This window comes from Pan troglodytes, chromosome 3 (assembly GCF_028858775.2).
Source record: "Pan troglodytes isolate AG18354 chromosome 3, NHGRI_mPanTro3-v2.0_pri, whole genome shotgun sequence".
Taxonomy (NCBI): domain Eukaryota; kingdom Metazoa; phylum Chordata; class Mammalia; order Primates; family Hominidae; genus Pan; species Pan troglodytes.
Window position 1 is genome coordinate 153,730,474 of NC_072401.2, and position 17,746 is coordinate 153,748,219.

At 41.7% G+C, this 17,746-nt stretch overlaps 1 long non-coding RNA gene across 1 annotated transcript; it reads left to right on the top strand.

Annotated features, from left to right (window-relative positions):
• The first annotated feature begins 1,396 nt into the window (after nt 1-1,396).
• LOC100611239 (uncharacterized) lies at nt 1,397-13,002 on the top strand. The gene is made up of 2 exons (XR_001717231.3): nt 1,397-1,683; nt 12,410-13,002. It is a non-coding gene; the product is annotated as an uncharacterized LOC100611239 (long non-coding RNA).
• The last annotated feature ends 4,744 nt before the right edge of the window (nt 13,003-17,746 follow it).

Below are 17,746 nucleotides of genomic sequence, written 5' to 3' on the forward strand. Positions count from 1 at the left end.
TGGCAACATGGCTCTACAACAATCTGAGCTGGGACTAAGGCCTCCACTCCCCTTCGCCAGCATCTGTAATTCCCACCAGAGATGAACTCAGTTCTTACTGGTAACCTTGTTCTGGTTACCTTCTAGTTTCTCTCTCGAGGTCTAACTAGAAGGTTTGACAAAAGATGAGAGTAATTTATGGATACGTTAGACCTTGCCACCTTAGTTTTAGTCTTCTATTCTGTCTCAAGTGGGGCTGACCTTTAAGATTGGCTGAGAACATAGTTTCCTTTCTTTCCTTTCAAAATCTTTGTCTTGTCTCTTATTCTCACTCCATTTGGAGTCATGTTCTCTCTCACACACACATATGCCTGTGTGCTATGGTTTAAATGTTTATGTCCCCCCAAAATTTGTATGTTAAAACCTAACCCCCAAAGTTATGATATGAAAAGATGGGGCCTTTGGGAGGTGATTAGGTCATGAAGGCTTTGCCCTCATGAATGGGATTAGTGCCCTTATAAAAGAGGCCTGAGAGAGCTTGTTCATCCCTTCTGCCATGTGACGGCTCAGCCAGAAGGCACCATCTATGAGGAATGGGTCCTCACCAGACAGTGAATCTGCTGGTGCCTTGATCTTGGACTTCCCAGACTCCAGAACTCTGAGCAATAATTCTCTATTGTTTATAAATTTCTTAGTTTTAAGTATTTTGTTATAGCACCCTGAACAGACTAAGACACTATATTTAGAATGTCATAGATCCATGCAGTTTCAGCATGATGGCTGGCAGAATATCATTTGGGGAAAAAAACATTTTCTTTTTCATGCTTTTATTTTTTTTTTAGATGGAGTGTCACTCTATCACCCAGGCTGAGTGCATGTGGTGGTGCTATCTCGGCTTATCGCAACCTCCACCTCCTGGGTTCAAGTGATCCTCCTGCCTCAGCCTGTCATGTAGTTGGGATTACAGGTGCCCACCATCACACCCAGCTAGTTTTTTTTTGCATTTTTAGTAGAGATGGGGTTTCACCATGTTGGCCAGGCTGGTCTCAAATTCCTGATCTCGGGTGACCCACCCACCTCAGTCACCCAAAGTGCTGGGATTACAGGTGTGAGCCACCGTGCCCAACCTTCATGTTTTTTTCTACCCCAGTTTGCAGCTAGGTAAAGGCAATGTCAAATACCAAGTTGTGCCTTGGTTATACCTACTTAAAAAAAAAGAAAATAGTTTTATAATCTGAGTGGTGGTTTTAAAATAGGTCCATAAATTCTTTGATACTCCTTCCTTCAAAAGGTGGAGGCTAATTACCCTCCCTTTGAGTGTGGTCTCTGCTTAGTGACTCACTTCTTATGGATAGAATGTGGTGGAAATGATGATGTGTTACCCCCTACGCTAGGTCATAAAAGGAACTGCAGCTTTGTTCTTGCTGTCTCCCTTGGATCACTTGTTTGGGGGAAACCAGCTGCCATGTTGTGAGATGCTCAAGCAGCTGTATGGAGGAGCCCATGTGGAAAAAAACTGAGCACCCCTCACAACCGATATTCCCTTACCAGGAGTGTGGCAAGCCTCCCTGGAAGCAGACTCTTCAGCACCAGTCAAGCTTTCAGATGCTGCAGCCATGGGCAATGACTTTGCTGCAATCTTACGAGAGACTAAGCCAGAACCACCCAGCTAAGTGGCTCCCACATTCATGACTCACGAAAACTGTGTGAGATAATCAATGTTTATTGTTTTAAGCTGCTAAGCTTTGGGGTAATTTGTTATATAGCAATAGATAATATACTCTGCACTCAAATTATTTCCTGTGAGAACTAGAGGTGAAAGGTAAGGTATCTCGGTCATGTCAGAGTGGCTAAGGCTTTTAAAGCAATGACCAAGGACAGGAATTCTTAGTTTGAGAAGCTTGGCCCAGGGGCAGATAATAGAACTTGTTTGATTTCTGTTTACACTCCCTTCTCAAAGAAGGTGCAACAACCTACAACAAAAATATGTTCATGGAAGCCATGGTAAATAGGAAAGAGGAATATGGTAAATAGGAAAGAGAAATAGGAAAGAGAAAACCACAACCAGATAAAAGAAATGGTAATTGTTAAGCATAACGGTCAACATAATTGCAACAGTTGAACTTTAATCATGACTCCGAGCCATGGTAAAAGGGAAAACTTAGCAAGTTCTATAGCTCTTATTACTGGAAAGGAAGCAAAGCTTTTCCCAGCTTTAGATGTTTAAAAAAATTATCTTGTGGACTTTAATATAGATGCTGATCTAGGTAAAAGACAAGGCTCTCAATCATACTTTTGGAGATATTGGGTTAACAAAATTCATTTAGCTGTTACTTGTGTTCTTTAGTAAAGGAGGTGGGAGAATGACAGTGCTAAGCACTGTGATAGATTATAGAAAATAGAAGGAATTCCTCTGACCTAAGTGCTACCAGGCCTTTTGAAAGTGGCAAGTAAATGTATGTTAAAACATTTTTGATCTGAGCTTTTCTCTCTCTTTTTCTGTTGGTATATATATAGCACAAAAGCACTTCTTGGGCAGCAATTTAAAATAGCCCAGTTTATCTCTCTGCTTGTATTCCAGGTCTTGGTTTTGAGCTATAAATTCTTGCTGCTATCTTGGACTTTTCCTGAGAATCTGAATCCTTCAGCACATCCTATCACATTCCACCAATTCTTGACCTTCTGTTATCCTCACCAGCCCCCCTGGGCTTTGTTCGAAGTCCTGCAGGGAGGCTGCAGAGGCAATGGAATGCACAGGCTGTGGTAGCTCAGCTGCGGGGACTGTCCAGGCGCCTAACTGGTTGTGTGAGGCTTTCAGAGAACGCTGCTCCTGTGCTGGGCTTCAGAGAGAGGGCTTGCTGCAGCACAGTGGGGTGGCCTCCTGCTGGTGGCCCAGGCCACAGGGATATGGAAACATGTGTCTAGTCTAGAGCTGCGGGCTTGGGTGACCTTGAGGCAAGGGAGGCACCTGGGGGCTAAAATATAAGGAGGCACTCATTCTCCTCTCGGTCCTATTGAGCTGTTTCTTATTATGGCTGAAAATATGAACTGAACCATGTGAAGATGCCTAGCACATGGCCGGGAATGTAGTACGTTTCAATTAATGTTAGTTTCCTCCTTCCCTTTGACTTTCCTTCTTCTACTCTATCTTTTCTTCTTCTCCTCATCTTGCTTCCTTCCTCCTTTCCTTCCCTTTTCCCTCCATTCTGCAAGCATCTGAGAGGCAGGGCTGGTGTGTGTTGGGTTGTTTCCTTTGGGTCTCGGCCCTGCTGTCTCCCCTGCTGGATACTCCCTGTGTCTTCTCTGTGTAATTAACTACAGCCCATCTTCCCCATCTCCAGAGGCTCACGCCTTTGCTGACCCCCACTTACTTGGCCAACTTCCCCTACTTTCTGCTTCCATCACATGGTGTCTCTCTTTTTAAATTCTTACCACATTGATTATTTTATATTACTTGATTGATTACTTGATTGAAATACATTTTACATTTATTTGTACGATTACTTCCCTGAGACTGTAACATGTTTCTGGTCACCTTTACAGTCCCAGTACTCAGGAAAGTGCCTGAGACATTGCAGGCATGGAATAATTATTGGTTCCATGAATTAATGAACGGATGAATGAAAAAGCCAAGTTCCATGATTTGTATCAGGCGTAAGCCAGTGAATAACAGTTTCTGTGTGATGAGGATGAATGTTTCTACCTAGTAGGGCACATGTAGCACTGAGGAAACCATGGGCATCTCAGGCTGCTGGATGCCAGATGCCTCGGACCCAGAGACGTCACCTCCACACAGTAACACAGGAGAGACGGCAGGGCCAGATTGAGTGACCTCATAAATAAAGCAATGCCTTCCAGGTCTTTCTAAAATACTAGGTACCTGCATTAATTTTCTAGGGCTGCCATAACGGAATACCACAGATTGGGTGAAGCCACCATGTTGGCTTAAGCAGCAACAGAACTTTATTTTCTCCAGTCCTGGAGGCAGAAAGTCCAAGATCAAAGTGTCAGCAGGGTGGTTTCTCCTGAGGCCTCTCCTTGGCTTGCAGATGGCATCTTCTCCCTGTGCCTTCACGGGGTCTCCCTCTGTATCTGTCTGTGTCCAAATTCCCTCTTCTTGTAAGGACACCACATAACCTATATTGGTTTAGGGTCCACAGGAGCAACCTCATTTTAACTTATACCTCTTCAAAGACCCTGTCTCTCAATACAGCCGAGGTAACAGGGCTCAGGACTTCAAACAGATTTGTGGGGCGGCAGGGGTGAGACTCAGCCCGTAGCATTACTGCTACAGCCAAACTGCCACTTCCTGGCTGAGTGGCTTCAGACAAGGTATTCACCTCTCTGTGCCTCCATCTCCTCACCTGGAGATAATAAAGCTACCACCTCACTGAGAGGTGTGAGAGTTAAAAGCCCTAATCCCCATGAAGCACTTGGGACAGTGGCATGTGGCAATGCTCAAGAAGTGTCAGCTATTATGATGATTACTTAGCCCTATGGGAGTTATTTTGGGCATTGGAGTGTAAGAATTGGTCTCTGCCCTCAAGATGCTTAAAGTCGTCTTACATAGAATATAAATCTAATAAATAAAAACAACAAGAGACATTTTCCGTGACGGATGCTTTTTGGGCCACCACTTTGGAAGGGAAAGCCAAGAGGTGGAAGGAATGATGATGGCAACCAAACTTAAGTCTCAGCTGTGCATCTCCACCTCCCAGCACAACCGGGTGCTAGCAGCATCAGGCTCTGTGGTCTCCAGCGGGGCGCTGCCTGCAAGAGGGCTCAGTCCGCAGTATTCTCAGTCCTTGTAGTCACCACCCTCCACTTTCTTGAGCCATAGCTGCCAAGGGATGTTTACCTGTCTCCCCAAAAAGTGGTCAGAACCACTTTGCAGGGCTATCCTCCCCACCCTAGAACTCCTTTGGAGATGCCTACATGGAACTCTTTGATCACCACCTGCTGTTGCTGCTGCTGCTGCTGCTGCCTGGAGCCCCTCAGTGACCCTCCTTGTCCCTGCCATATCAGCAGGACATGTCTCTCTCTATCAGGACTAATGGGACCATTTCTCTCTACACTGGGGCTGGCCAGGAGCTGGATCATCTCTCCCCCTCCTGATCATGTGTTGTGCCTGCAGAAGTAGCTCATGGCCCCTGTGCTTGCTAAGTTCTATAGATATAGAAAGAGAAGAACTCTTGAGGAGAAGGGATGTGGGAGGAAGTGGGATGGTGTCATAGCCTTATTCAAACATCACCTTCTCACTAAGGTCATCCTGCCACCCTATCTCAAATAGGTGATACCATCCTTGCACTGCCTATGCCTTTGGGATGCCATAGATTTTACTTTTATGCCTATTTTCTCAATTAGAGTGTAAGGTCCACGAGGGCAGGGATTTTTATCAGCTTTGTTCATTGCTCTATATCCAGCTCTTAGATAAGTGCCCAGCACATAATAGCACAAACATTGAGGGAATGAATGAATGAACTCTGGCCCTGTGAGCTCTTGACATCCAGGAAGAGACTGAGGGTCAGGGACCCTCCTGCCCATGTGCAGGCTCTTGTTGATTACATCAGCCAGTCAGACATGAGTGGACCACCCAGAGCTTTTTCAATCTAGTTCCATCAGTCATGAAGTTAGTGGGGCTCCCCTGAGGGATCGGCAATAGGTGGTCCATCCCAGCCGTGAAAGCAGTAGTTGCAATAGCGAATCTTTATGCTACTTATATTAGACTGTTTAGAATTACTATCAACTGATCTCAAAAAATAGTAGGTACTATTATTATTCCAAAACTGAAGCATGAAATGGTTATGTAAACACCCCCAAAACTGCATAACTAGTAAGTAGCAGGTCTAGAAATTGAACTCAAACTTGTCTGACTCCCAAGTTCTTGCTTTTACTGTGAGTTCTCATCTCTTTTTGGTTTTGTGGGTATTTTAAGCTGTGTCAGGGCCTGCTCACCAGATGGCTTTTTAATCTCTCTCTTGTTGCTACATTATTAATCTCTAAATTGTTTAGTGGAGAGGACTGGTACAGAAAGGAGGCGTCTACACGGGAGAGGCTTCCTGGAATTGCTGCTGACATTTCACGTGGGCCTCGGTGGGTGGCTTAGGTTTGGGTAGAGGGAGAAGAGGCAGGCACGCTGGAGCCGGGGAACAACACTGGAACCCGTCTATATGGCAGCTGCCCTTCTGGGGATGGAGCAGACATACCCGTGTTACCAGCAACACAAAACTGTGAACTGGATTTAGTCAAATATTTAGCTGGTGGTTGCTTCCTGCTTCTGTCTGCTCAGAAAGGGATTAAAAACTCCTTGTAATCTTCCATTTTCTAAGAATCCATAATGCACTGAATTTTGGATACTCTTTTTGGAAAAAGGTTGATGCTTCAGGCAGAATTCTGCAAGCAGCAATGTCCCACAGCCTGGAAGCTTTCCCTGGGCATGTTCACTCCTTAGAATGTGTCACGCTAAGCCCGGGGACAGACAGCTGCCACATGTCCTTTGAATAGGTTGTGTGTAGGAGGCCGTAGAGGTTGATGTGGCTCCTCTGGAAGCTGAGAGCCAGGAACCTCTCTGGTCCTTGCATCCTTGCAGGGTGGAGCAGACAGTGCTGTCAGATGAATAAAGTAGAGGGAGGCTGGAAATCTGAAAAGTTCATCTATTCTGCCAACCATAAAGCATTTTGAACTTGCTCCACCCTTCCTATTTTCCATCTGCCTCATTATTCAGCACAGTAATATTTGGGCACTTTGAAAAGAGTGATATTTTCACATAAAGCTATTCCAAGGAGAAGGAAAAATATCCTCATTTGGCATAAACCACTCATGCAAATTAGCCTAAATAAAAATAAGACTAAAGACAACTTAGAATATTATTGTACTTTTCCAGGCTCCTGCCAGTCACTGCTGTCAGCTGTAGCATCTCTCCACCCTGGATGACAGTGTTGAGAAGTAGGGCTTACCATTTTGGAGAATTTGTTGCTAAAGAACCCACTCAAAAAGAATGGGTATCAAACATCCTGCACTCAGGTTGTGTTGGAACCACGCCCTTGAAGGCAACACAATGTACCAATGATTGGACTTCCTAGAAGTACATTCCCTCTGCGTTTCCATGTTTGGCTTATCACAGACCAGTTCATCAAGGACTTGACATTCACTCTGTTTGTTTCTGGGAGACCATTTAAGTACTCTGTGTGTGTGTGTGTGTGTGTGTGTGTGTGTGTGTGTGTGTGTGTATTAAGGGCCAGTGCTATGCAAACTGCAAACTGTATGAAAATGTTTTTTTTCTTATGGAGGAGAAGAGACTATAATATCTCAAGGCCTCTGGCACAGGAAATCTTTAGAGCAGGATAAACAAATCATTATTCTCATGCCACTGATGGCAGTGAAGCAGTTTCTCTACTTTCTCTCCATTTGCACTTCTTTCTTTTCTCTCCTTCTCTTTTCTTTACTTTTCTCCTATTCTTAGTCTCCTTCTGCCTTCTCTTCCTTCTTTTGTGGGTGTGCCTTATGTTTGCTCTGGGTTCCAGGGTCATTCAGACTTGAAGCGATATGTGGGTCCAGAATTGAGGACATGTTCTATGGCCACCTAAGACAAAGGATGTTAGTTTTTATTATTAATTTCCTCAACCCGTGGTTGAAATGGCATCATTGGATACAATCTCAAAGTCCCTCCCTCAGCCCAGTTGTATTTGTGAACTGTTCTGAAAGGAGAATCTCAGTCTGCTATATTTATTCCAAGATTCTATTTCAATCAGATGTTAAGACAACTGGGACAACACCCTTACTGGACTAGTCACAAAGGAGACAAACATGCCAGAACAGCCATCCCACATCTCTAATTTCAAAGGTCATGAGAATGGTGGTTGTATACACCCTACTGCAGCTTTGATTTGTTGGGGTGGAATTTGCAATGCTATATGAAATCAACAATGCTGACTTTTGAATTTCCTTTTTTTAAAATCCTCTCTCTTTTTAAAATCTCTCGCTCTCTCTCTCTGTGTTTTCTATTGAGACCATGATGTTGCAATCTGTTTTTCATCTGAGAAATGTTTCACTGAGGAAACATGCCAAGAGATAAATGGGGAAGTGCTGAGGTGTCGTCCATCTATAAAGGCGGTTTTTCAGTTGAGTCAGGGAGGAGACTAAGATTTCTGAAGGGTTCTATGAACGCCATTCCTCCGGATGTTTGGTTTATAAGTGAAGCTTCCAAATCTCTGATTTCTTTACCTGAATGCCTTCAGGCCTCCTTCATTAATCATGTTCTTCCCATTCTTCCAGAACAGCCTCCTTTTCTTATCTTTCCCCTTACCTCAAACTCTCAATATTTCCAGGAGATCAGATTCCAAATCTCAGCCACGTGGTTGATTTGTATAGAAGTCCCCACTATTTTGCATGCTCTTTGATACAGTAATTCCACCTAGAGCTATTTGTTTATGTTGGCAAGTGCAAATATTAGGCATAGAGGTGACCATTAGAGCATCTGTAATGAGATGAAAATCAGAACAATGAGATCGTTGTTGAATAAACTATGAACATTGACAAAATGGAATCGGATGCAGTCACTTCAAATGATGTAAAAGATTGACATGGAAAATATCTTCAATGTATTATTTAGAAGAGATAAAAAAGACAGTTATAAATAGTATTGTCCTATTTTATTAAAAACACATACATATGGTTGTTTGAGAAAAGACTATTTGTATATATCAAAATGGAAACAACGGTTGTCTCTGAATAATAGGATTAGATGAAATTTTATCTTATTAATTTTTTGCTGATCTATTTTTTGATTTTTAACTTTTTTGTTTATGCATATCTTCATATATATAGTATAATTTAAATTTTATTTTCTCCTCTTATTAAAGTATAGTTTGTCACTTTTTCAAGAAGTCAGAACTAAACTAGGGAGGGAATTAAAGAACTTGTAGAGAGTTCAAAATGAAGCCACAAATGGTGGTTTGTAGAGGGTTCAAAGGTTAGCCACAAAAATGGCTTGGGTATGATGGGAAGTAGAAATGGGATTGGGAAGAAGGGAAGAGAAGGATAAAAGACACAGACTAAAAAGGCCACATCATTAGTTCTACCAGAGGTTTTAGGGGAGATTTGATGAATCTGTGTGTCTACAAAGGCTCTTTCCCGCAGCAGGGGGATCAGTCTTTCTACAGCAACCAAAAAATAGAAGTGACTTCAAAGTCTGGTATAGGGAATAGGAGGAGAAATTTTCTTTTAGAAACAGTGGAAGGGGAGACTTAAAGAGTTGTGAAAGCTGGGAGATTTCCATGTGCCTGCAATGATTTGTTACTTTGGAAACAGAATAGAATCAGTGTTAAAAGCCAGATTTCTGAAAGGACGAGAGGTGTAGACCACAGAAAATTACCAGAGGCCACTGCCAGAAAATTACCCTAGCATTAAACAAAGTTAACCAGGGAAACCCACATAAGCTGAGTTATAAGCTTCTTTTTAGGTGTGAAAGTCAATGTTCTCTGATCAATCTACACCTGTGACAGAACCCTGGCCCAGACTGTCCTCAGAACACCAGAGGTGGCCAGGTCAATGGCCCTCATTTTTTTTCAAGATTATGAGAGGTTTGGAGGAGTTTGTCAAAGAGCCATCAAACTGGCGACATTACTAGGGAACTTGGATCATAGAGACAGAAAGTTTAAAAGAGAATTGCAATTATTTCATCTACTATTGGGAAGAAGGGATAAGATAACATGACCTAATTGTTTGACTCTCTTTCAAATAGGAAAAATATTAATTAAAAAATACAGTCCAGAGACAATTTAAGTTAAATTGTTTAGTGACATTGGAAAAACACCAGAAGAGAACTCAAATATGATAGCGTCAGAAAAAAAAATTTTTTTGGTGGATAAATAAAATCTCTACCCATTGGAATCTAACTAATTCCAATTCTAAATTAATCAGAGTTTACACTTAAGGAAAAGTGTGGAACATGTGCCCCTAGCAGAGAATTCTTAACAGAATAAACCATCAGTCTGATCTGGTATGGCAATTCCCACATGTTTATTTATTTGTGTTTAAAAGCCACGAGTATCTTGAAAATCAGCCCTGTTGCCCACATCTACAATTTAGAATGACAGCCCCAAGTATTGCTGGATTCTAAGTCAACCAAAAAATACTCCTTCATGCTTAGTGTAATCCTCTTAGAATGGCAGGAACAACCAATGTTATAGTTTAGGAAGAATTTTCAAACATGGGGGTAGATGATCAATGAGGTTTTCTGTGATTGTTTTTCTTTTTGGATAAAGCTTCCTTTGACAAGAAAAATAAACCAGAATATACTTCATTCATTAATTTATTCATGTATGTAATCACTCCACAAGTGGTTACCAAACAAATGATATGTGCCAGGCACAGTATTGTTTGTGAAGGATGAGGAATAAAGTGCAGGTCCTGCCCTCAGGAAGTTTGCAGTCTAACCAAAGACACCTACCTATTGGGTGCTTTTATGAAATGTACTACCAATATTAAATGTGCTGAAAAGTCAAATAGAGCTGATTTCATCTATTTCTCCAAATTAATATTTTTATCCATTCTGCAATGTCTTTGCAGTATATATATTTTCTTTTTTTAAAGTTTTCTTCCTGGTATCTGGTATGCAGCTAAACAGTATCAGTTTCTTAATGTGGATTAATTTCCCAGAGAGTTGTGTTGGCTTCCCTTTGCCCCTCCAGGTCCGCTCTCTGCCCTTCTCCATCCAGCTCTGCCTGGGAGGCTGGTCTGTGTGCCCTCTGGCTTTGGGTTGGGTTCAGCCAGTGAGAGGGGTGGCGGGAGATGAATGGGTAAGGCGATACTATGATTAGGGTGTTTATTTCCCCACTGCCTCCCATCCTTTATCTCTTGACAAAGACTTAAGCAGGAAACCGTCTCCAAACACCACCCTTCATGTCTGAAGCTGGAACGGCTGCCTGCTATTGCGAGTAAGGGGAACTGCACTATACATTTTGGTTTCCTAAATCCAATTTACATTTTTGTAAATAGTCCCTCTATTAAACCCTCCTCAAATTACCTAGCTTAAGGATACCGTCTATTTCATGCCTTCCTGATAGAGAGTAGGGAAAGCCTTCTTCATTAAAGGAAAAAACAAAATATCTATTCTAGATTATTTCTGGGACCAGCATTAATGGAATGCTTAGAGAAAGCCTTAATTTAAATAATCCTTGTTCATAATTATTCTGTTTTGATATGTAAATTAGTAGCACTCAGTGAGACATAATCAGATCGTAGATTTTAAAAACTTTTTTATTTCTTTCACCACCTAGGAAACCATAGACATGCTAACTCCATGTCATTGCTAAATTCCCAACCTTAACGTAGTCCCTTGCCCCAGAGCTGGGAACAGTGGTCTTCCATATTCGAGTTCAACCTGATGTGAGTTCCCAGGACAGGTCCTGACCTCAGGTATCAGGGACTCCGCATCAAGACTCACTGGTTTCTAGCCTGGCTGCAACCAGGTTTCCTCTCCTTACTCCCGTGTCTCTCTGTCCATTCTCTCTGGGACTCAAAAATCCTGCTTTCATCAATACCCTGCCCAGGAATTCTGCTGCCCATGGGTGGCTGCCCCTAGCTGGGGTGCAGTGATGGGTCCTGGGTCTCTGCTAACCAACCACTTGTGCCAGCTGCTAGTGTGACTGGGATAGGGCCTGGTCTGCACTTCCCATCCTGCCTTTGTATGGCACCATACCCACACTGAGCATGTGGAGATACAGCACTTCCAAAAATGCCAACTCACTCGTTTATTGAGTGGCTATTCTGTTTCAGGAACTGTTCTGGGTTCTGAGGAGGTTGGTTTCATATTACATTTAAAAAGTAGGAATAAATGAATACATTCCACTCTTAGAAGCAAAAGGAAGGGAGATAGCTTATCTACTTAAGCCTTAGCTTTAATTCATCATGTGGGTTTCTTCCTTTTCCTTTGAATACACATCTATCACATCCCTTTTGTTTTCTTTTAAAGATAGTTTGCTTTCCCTTCATAGATAAGTAAAGCAATTATATATTTAAATGATTATATCAAAAAATCTGATTCTACTGCAATTCTAGAACTAGTGTTTACTTTCAAAGACCATAGGTCTGAAATCATCAAAACTCTACTTTCAAACGCTCATAATTTAGATTGTGAGATATAGTCAGTATTTTGCCCACTTCTATATAATGAGGATATTTCTGTCTTTTCGCTAGCTACACAAACTGGCCCTGACTTGCTGATATATGTTTAACAAATTCTTCTGAATAAAATAGCCTGTACAACAGCTTTAGTGACAGGTTGCTGTCCACTTAACAGATTTTAAAGTTTTATTTACTAAAGCTGTTTGGGAAAGTTTTTATGTACAGTTTGGGTGACAGTTCTTTTTGTTTCTTAATTCCACTACTCATGATTTGATGTGTATAACCATTTCTTTTCTTTTTAAAGGTGAGGACACATGGTGAATAGAGGGCTTGCTGGCAATTGGTTCACAAGCTGAGGAGGGCACAAAGGCCAGATATTTCATCTGAAGAGTTCACAGCCTATTAAAAACATTAACAAGGTTTTACTGCCTCACCTAGGATGGAAATAATTGCTTTAAAGTGAACTGGCATTAAAGTGAACACATCAAGACTACCTACTTGGAAGCTACAGGAGACAGAAACAGAAAACACGACTCCTGAATCATGTTCCATTACTTTAATCGCTAAACACTGCTCCGTTTAAGCTAAAGAGATATAATGGTACATTTGACAGATGCCTTCACATCAAGATGAGATAGGGCCCTGAAAGTCGCATGTTGAACCTTTCTTACCTTCTACGAGGATGTCACTCAAAATTTTCTCAATTCCTCTTCATTGGCTGATTACACAATACAGAGTCATTCCTAGTGCAGCCCAATCCTCTCCCCAGGTGAACCTTGCTTTACACAAAACACCTGTGTATAAATAACCTGGTAATCATTCAAGTTGTATTCTAAATGCACCACAGAGATCTCACTTTTTAAGGAACACTGAAATAAATGCTTTAGTGAAGCAGAATAGCCCTTTTGTAATGTAAACAATATAAGCCTAGATAAAGCTTCCAATTTACCTAAGTTTAGATTTTTGCATATTGGGTTTCATTAAAGCAGCACATATCTGTAAACGAAAATATTTTAAGCCTCAGCCCTTTGCCAATCATAATGGTTTTAAAAAATCCCATTAGTTTGAATAATTAAATACCAAAAAATACTTTCCGCCTGTATTGAAATTTCTGATTTTAATAGAAAAAACCAACAGAATGACTGTTTTTAAGCTTCTAGTTCAATCTTATTTTAAAATGACAAACAGTATAATGACTAACATCATGCAGAAAGTACACTGCAGAGTGGGGTAGTAACTAACAAAATATGGCCATGATCTACCTTTAGGACTATAGAGGACAAATAAAACGGAATAGAACCAGCTGGGCCCAGTGGCTCACGCCTGTAATCCCAGCACTTTGGGAGGCTGAGGCGGATGGATCACCTGAGGTCAGGAGTTCAAGACCAGCCTGACCAACATGGTGAAACCCCGTCTCTACTAAAAATACAAAAATTAGCCAGGTATGGTGGCGTGTGCCTGTAATCCCAGCTACCTGGGAGGCTGAGGCAGGAGAATTGCTGGAACCTGGGAGGTGGAGGCTGCAGTGAACCGAGAAAGCGCCATTGCACTCCAGTCTGGGTGACAGAGCAAGACTCAGTCAAAAAAAAAAAAAAAAAAAAAAAAAAAAAAACAAGAAAAGAAAAAAGAAAAAAAAGGAATAGAACCAGGTCTGAGTGCTAAAACCTTGGAGAAGGTATAGTAGCAGCTAAACAGGCAATGTGTTATTGTTACAACTTGACAACTACGCAGGTCCACAAAGGAATGGAAGCTGAGAAATGTGGAGTAACATGTTCAATGTCACATGGGTTCTAAGCAGAGAGGTCAGAATTCAAACTCAGATTTCTGCATCTGAAATAAGTGTTCTTAACCCCTCTGCCTACCATTTGATTGAAACTTAAATTCTAGATGTTTGAACATTTTGATTGACAAGGATGGATTTTCAAATGGTTTGACTGAAAACCTCTCTCTACCACACAGAAATCAAAGTGGGAAAAGGTAGCCATGACCCACGGTGACCTGAATCTATTTTATAGGACCAGAAAGAGCCCCAGGCTGTTTTTTCTCTTCTGCCCCACACGTTTCCATGCTACACCCACCCACTTTTGGATGTACTCTGCACAGTTGCCTTTTTATTCAGGAATCTTTAGAGGGCACCATCTGTTCACCAGGCCCTGTGTGACACGCTGGAGTTACCAACCTGAGTACAACTTAGTCCCTGACCTTGAGAAGTCCGCATTATTACCCTTCAGGGAACAAAGCAAGAGTATAGAAATTGCATGAGCGGAAAATCATTTCAGGGTTGGATCCAGCTGCTTTTGCACACGTGAGAATGGCCATGCCAACTTAGCGTACCCCCTCAAAGAGGGGGTGAAGGAAGGGCACCTGAGCCCCACTGCCTGTCCCTCCCCATCCTGTGTCCTCTCCAGGACATGCTGATTGACACTGTCTCTTCACCCCAGCAGCTAAAGAAAGTTGCATGGGACGTGGCGGGGAAGGAAATCAAAGGTCTAGAACACACACGGAATGCTGGTCATTCTTCATCTCTCACTTGTCGCTCTAACAACCTGTCATTTCACGGCTCAAGTGAAGCCACGCTTCACTGTAGTTTATTCTCTCAGAAGCTGAAGCCCCACGCTCTGGTTTCTATCCCACGTACTTTATTTAATTTTAGCAAAATCCCAGTAAATAAAATAATCTGGAAAAATATGGAAGTTAATGAGATTTAGCTTACACACCCATGTACTCATGCATTTATTATGGAAAGTTTATTAAAGTGAGTTGATATTTCATATAGCTTTAAAACAAACACACCAACCCAGTTATTTCTTCCAGAATATTGCCCACAGAACCATGGGCGGCATACTCCTGCCCAGTATACATGATTTCACACACTTCTCATAGCCTTGAATGTTTGCTTTCAGAAGAGGATCTTTTCAAATGTTTTAGGCTGGACATTAAATTCAGTCGGTTATTGTGTTTAGTTCAGAGCAGAAAACAAACACACTTTGAACATTGCAGTGGATTTTTGCTTAATAGAGACACATCTTTCACTTATGGCCAGCCCTTGGAACTAAGAAAACAAACCTCATTTATTCTGCACATGAGGTGAGATGTCATTAAGTTGGAAATTATTAATGACAACTAATGGTTGGTAGTTATTAATGACATTTGTGAGAGCAGGATAAAAACAATAATTACCATAATTTGAGGTGTCATGAATAAGCAGTAATTGTAATAGTGATTACTATTATAATAATGAGTGAGAAAATGATTTTAGGTTATTAAATCAGCAAGAATAAAGGAAGCCTGCACATGTATATATGTATATTTGATTGTGGAAGGTTGCCAGATAAAAACGATAGTCACTCTCTCTTTTTTACCCACTTTGGTGTTTTTATTTTATTTTTTTAAAAATTTGTGTGGGTCCTTAGTAGGTGTATATATGTATGTGGTACATGGTACATGGTATGTTTTGATACAGGCATGCAATGTGAAATAAGCACATCATGGGAAAAGGGATATCCATCCCTCCAAGCACTTATCCTTTGAGTTACCAACAATCTAATTACTCTCTTAGTTATTTTTAAATGTACAATTAAATTATTATTGACTATAGCCACCCTGTTTTGCTATCAAATAGTAGGTCTTATTCTTTCTATTTTTTGTACCCATTAAGCACCCCCTTCTCCCCTCCAATCCCCTACTACCCTTCCCAGCATCTAATAATCATCTTTCTACTCTCTATGTCCATGAGTTCAATTGTTTTGATTTTCAGATCCCTCAAATAAGTGAGAACACATGATGTTTTTCTTTCTGTGCCTGGCTTATTTTACTGAATATAATGATCTCCAGTTCCATCCATGTTGTTGCAAATGACTGGATCTCATTTTTTTTTAAGGCTGAATAGTTCTCCATTGTGGTATACGTGGTACACCACCTCCATTGTGGTATATGTACCACATTTTCTTTATCCATTCATCTGTTGATGGACACTCAGGTTCCTTCCAAATCTTAGTTATTGTAAATAGTGCTGCAACATACATGGGAGTGCAGATATCTCTTCAGTATACTGATTTCCTTTCTTTTGGGTATATACCCAACAGTGGGATTGCTGGATCATATGGTAGCTCAATTTTTAGTTTTTCGAGGAACTTCCAAACTGTTCTCCATGGTGGTTGCACTAATTTACATACCCACCAACAGCGTACAAGGGTTCCCTTTTCCTGCCACATCCTCACCAGCATTTGTTATTCCTTGTTTTTTTTATAGAAGCCATTTTAATTGGGGTGAGATGATATCTCATTGTCAAAAGTCACTCTTGATTGAGGGCTTACCGTGAGCCAGGCACTGTGCCAAAGATGTGGCACACATTATCTCATTTAATCCACAGCAACTCTGCAAGCAGATATTATTGGTAGCATTATTATCTTTGATATACAAATGAGAAAATGGAGGCTTGGAGCAGTTACGCAATTTGACAATGGTAAATAAATAGCTGGTAACTGGCAAAAAAGGGGTTTAAAGCTGGTCTAGCTAACACCAAAGTCCGTGCAATTAGCCAGTATTCTTTGTTAACTGAAAACCAATGAATATATCCTGTTGCACAGGACAATGCTGGCACTTGCTCCACTGCCAATTGCCCCAAGGGGATAGGTCTGACTGATAAGTCATCTTAGACCCAAGGGTCCCAGCTGGCATGAAGACCTTTCCACAGACCAGTATGGTGACAACCCCACAAAGATAGGCCACAGACTCCTCAATGGAGAAGCACTGACTATTTCTGTAAGGAGGAAGATGTGGTTACTCTCCTGGGTTGGGCATAAAGCCTTCTAAAACCGGGCCTCCTGGGGTTTTGTCGAATCCAAGTACTAATAAGGCCTGACTCTGCTTAGCTTCCAAGATCAGACTAGATGGAGTGTGATCAGGGTGGTGATGTAGTTTGGATATTTGTCCCCTCCAAATCTCATGTTGAAATTTGATCCCCAGTGTTAGAGATAGGACCTAAAGAAATGTGTCTGAATCATGGGAGCGGATCCTTCATGAATGGCTTCGTGACATCCTCATGGTAATAAGTGAGTTCTCACTCTGTTAGTTTCCTCAAGAACTGATAGTAAAAAAGAGATTGGCAGCTCCCTCCTGTCTCTCTTCCTTCTTCTTTCACCATGTGATCTGCACATTCCTGCTCCCCTTTGTCTTCCACCATGAATGGAAGCTTCCTAAGACCCTCATCAGAGGCAGATGCCAGCACCAAGCTTCTTGTACGTCCTGCAGAACTGTGAGCCAAATAAACCTTTTTTCTTTATAAATTACCCAGCCTCAGGTATTCCTTTATAGCAACAAAATACAAACTAAGACTGGTGGTATGGCTGTAGACCTCCTTGGGGTTTTCTGATCAGAGCTATGATCTAAGCCACATCTTGACTCTCCCTACAGGCAGGCAGCAAATTCACTGCCCTCCATCCACAATTATGTGTGTGTTCAGAAAAGGCCATGCATTTGTACATGTCTGTGTTGCGTTAAGGATGTACATAGGGGCCGGGTGCAGTGGCTCATGCCTATAATCCCAGCACTTTGGGTGGCCAAGGTGGGTGGATCACCTGAGGTCAGGAGTTTGAGACCAGCCTGGCCAACATGGTGAAACCCTGTCTCTACTAAAAAT